Raw genomic sequence first — 3,626 nt, forward strand, 5'->3', positions numbered from 1 at the left:
CCTTTTTCTAATGCATGTTTCTAAAGGTTCTAAAAAAAATGTTTTCAGATCTGTTATTACTAAGTTCTTATGTTAAAAATGCTAAGGGTTGAGTATTGATTCCATCTCTCTTGTATTTTCCCCATTTTGGCACAAAACCATCTTCTTTTTGTACCAATCTCTCTACTTTTCAAGGGCACTCTTTCAAACCAATTTTCTGAGTTAAACATGTGATAGTTAGCATATTTCCTTCAAAAAGAAATGAAACTTTCCCTTGGTGGAACCCCCTTTTCATAAATCTTCTTGTTTTGGGCAAAGTACCCTAGAAACTGTTTTTGCAGCCCACTTCCATAAATTCTCGAAAAATGTACAAAATTATTCTGGACCTCTATTTTATGTCAAAACCTTCCTTAAGGTGTTAGATTTCAACTAAAATTGGTTTCATTGAAAAAAATTAAGCGGTTTGCAAGAAAATCAATTTTTCGCAACGGTCGATGGATCTGGACAGAACCTGGACAGCGCTGGAATATTTTCTAAATAACCTAAATTCTGAAAATAGCAACCCCATTTCCAAAAAATATTCTAGAAACTAGATCAAATTCCCTACGAACCATAGGAAGGCCAAGTCCAGTAAAGGATCTAAAATAGACCCTTCATTTTAATCTTTATGCGATGCTAAATCTGGAATTTTTATTATGTGTGGATGTTTTATACCCTTGAGTTCATGAGATTGCTTATTAGCTTATGATCATATCTTGGCATGATATTATATGTGTTGAGGTTATGTTATTTACCTTTCTCATCTTAACAATGCATGCTTATATGGATATTGTTGTCTTATAAGTTGGACTAACCTTGTTGTAAAATATTTAACTCAACGGGAAACCTAATTGGGAGGGTATTGGGTTTTCGGACAATTGAGAAATAAAAAGATGAGTATATGTGATATATATATTGTTGGGATGCGTTCCCTATTTGAAAGTTAAAGTCTTGCACAAGTGGTTTTCGGAACCCTTGAACGGAGCGGTTGCATTCGGACCCTAGGTGGTTTGGTGTAAGGAGGGATTCGGGCAAGGCCCTATTTTACCGTCTCTTTTGAGGCCCTGCAGTTGGCGCTACGCAGTACATAACCGTTGGTAGGCATCAGAGGTTAGTTCTGCAACAAAGCAGCAAAAGAGGAGGCATACCGAATAATCTGCGTCCGATTTTTGTGGTTGGGAGGACGAAATCTCTTTGGGGGATTTCTAGTTGCTAACAACCTAACTTAACCCTTTATTTATTTAATTGAGTTTTATGCTTTATTACTTGATGTTATAATGGTGATTGTGTATTGGACTGGGAAAAAAGGGTAGGGTGTGTGTGTGTTTACTGGGTATTCAAAGCTCACGGCGTATCATGCCAGGTGACGAAGCGGAACTCATAGCTGGAGACGACGAGCCCGAAACTTTCGAAGACTTTTGGCTATCCTAGAAAGAAAAATTTAATTAGAAGTTTCTTTGGATGTTTTGTAAAGACTCATTTGTAGACTTAAGCTTTCTTTTGGGATGTAATGTATTGGTACAATTTTTGAATTATATACATATTTTGGTTGTTATGTATTTATATTCTATGTACGAACCTTATCGTTACTTATGAGACCTTGTGTCAATACATTTTAAGATCTATCAAAAGGGTAGTGCGCTGCCTAAGAAACCTGGACTTAGAAGGGAGGCTAATTTGACTCCTCCGGCGATCTGGGAGCTTACTTGGCTATTGACCATAGGACTCATTAGTGACTCTCCCTTGACTACAACCAATAGTATAGAACCGGGGCGTCACACCGTTGGTTAGTAGAAACCCTCAAAAGAGGATTAAAACCATTAAGCACAAGTCTCAATCTCAAGCTTAAACACAACCTTAAGGCTAACCAACCTCAAAGAAAATGGAAAGGTGAAGAAATGAGGGAGGTTGAAGATATTTTAGTGCTAAAATAGTATGCATAATGACACTAAATCATGCAAGCAACATATGCACAACATGTTTAAGAGCCTACTTCATTAAGCTAGTGAAGATCACAACACTATGAGCATGCAATACAAAGCTCAACTGACCAAACCAGCTCTGGACAGAGTTAAAATATGCCAAAACAGTAGCTAAAACATGTTGAGATTGAGGTATAAAGTGCTACAAAAGCATGCTCACATGTTAGCTCGCAAACAAGACTCAAGACACAACTCTCAAAAGAAATGAGAGAGTGAAATAAATGAGCATGTGACAGAGCTATAAACACTGAAATTATATGTTAAAAGACACTACAACATGCAATCATTCAAAGCAAAACATGTTTAGAGGCCTAAAATGCCAAGCTAGTGAAGGCATTTGCACTACAACTATACAAAACAAAGCCCACATGACCAAAGCAGCACAAAACATAGTTAAATCATGCCAAATCAGAGGCAAAGACATGCTGGAAATAAGCTAAGTTAAGCCACAAAAACATGCTACCATGTGATGCTAACTAGGCATGCAAATGAGACGTACGGAAGGTAGGCTAACCCCTCCATTTTTGGACTTCAAAACATGCTTTTTACCACTGAAATAACTCCGAATTTCAGTGGTTTAAAAGCCCAAAAATTTTGACTTTGATATGCTAAAAGATGGTGCAAAGGTTCACACAAATAGGCAACAAGAAGGGTAGACAACCCCTTAGCACAAAATGACTTCAAACCAACATGTTAAGGCCCAAAAAATCAGAACTTTTTATAGTTGAAAGCTAGGCCCAAAACAGTGTAGAAAGATAGCCAAGCAAGTATGTACAAAGCGCTTAAATGAGGTAAGTCTTATACCTTTGAAGCACAGCACAAAACAGCCACTCTCTTAGGCTCAAACAACCTTCCAATAGCCCAAAATAGGTCCCAAGAGGCCTCAGCTCCAAGGTGGTCCAATTTGGTTAAGGGCTAGTATGCAAATGTGTAGAGAATTCTAACTATCAAGCATAAAACAAGAGGGGGGAGAGAGAGAGAGAGAGAGAGAATTCTAGAGAGAGAGGGAGAAATTTGCTAAAAAAAATCCAACCTCTCAAAATGGGGGAGAGACCCCCCATATATATAGAAAATCAAGCTAAAGGCTTGTATTCATCCCTCCATACACGTGTATGGAGATGGCCTTCAGTAAACAACAGCTGGCATAACTGGCAAAGAAATATCTAAAAAAGAGAACAAATGGCCGTTGGCCACTTTAGGTGGCCGACCGACCACCTCAACTGGCCGACCGACCACCTCAAGTGGTCGACAAGAAGGAAAAGTGGCTGACAAGGCCAAAAAGTGGTCGACAAGGCCCCTCCACCTTCTAGGCAAGAGGCACCAAGGTTTCGCCCAAAAACAAAGCACAAAACAAAAATGGTTTAGAGGCTCAAAGACAAGGCGTTCCACCGAGAACTTCAAGCGCTCAAAACAAGCACAAACAAGCACAATCATCTAGTGCACAAACGATGACGTCTAAATCTTAAGGTCGGTCAAAATGGGGTGTCTACAACACTATAAACCAAAGGATGGTTGCACAAGATGAAGTCATTGCCGATCTACGGCGTACATCTGGGGCATCAGTGTTAACTGTGCGCCTGATCCCTAATGAATCCAATCATACATGTCTGATTGTTTTCGAATGTA

Source organism: Camellia sinensis, chromosome 8 (genome assembly GCF_055761805.1).
Source record: "Camellia sinensis isolate YWXY chromosome 8, ASM5576180v1, whole genome shotgun sequence".
Classification (NCBI taxonomy): domain Eukaryota; kingdom Viridiplantae; phylum Streptophyta; class Magnoliopsida; order Ericales; family Theaceae; genus Camellia; species Camellia sinensis.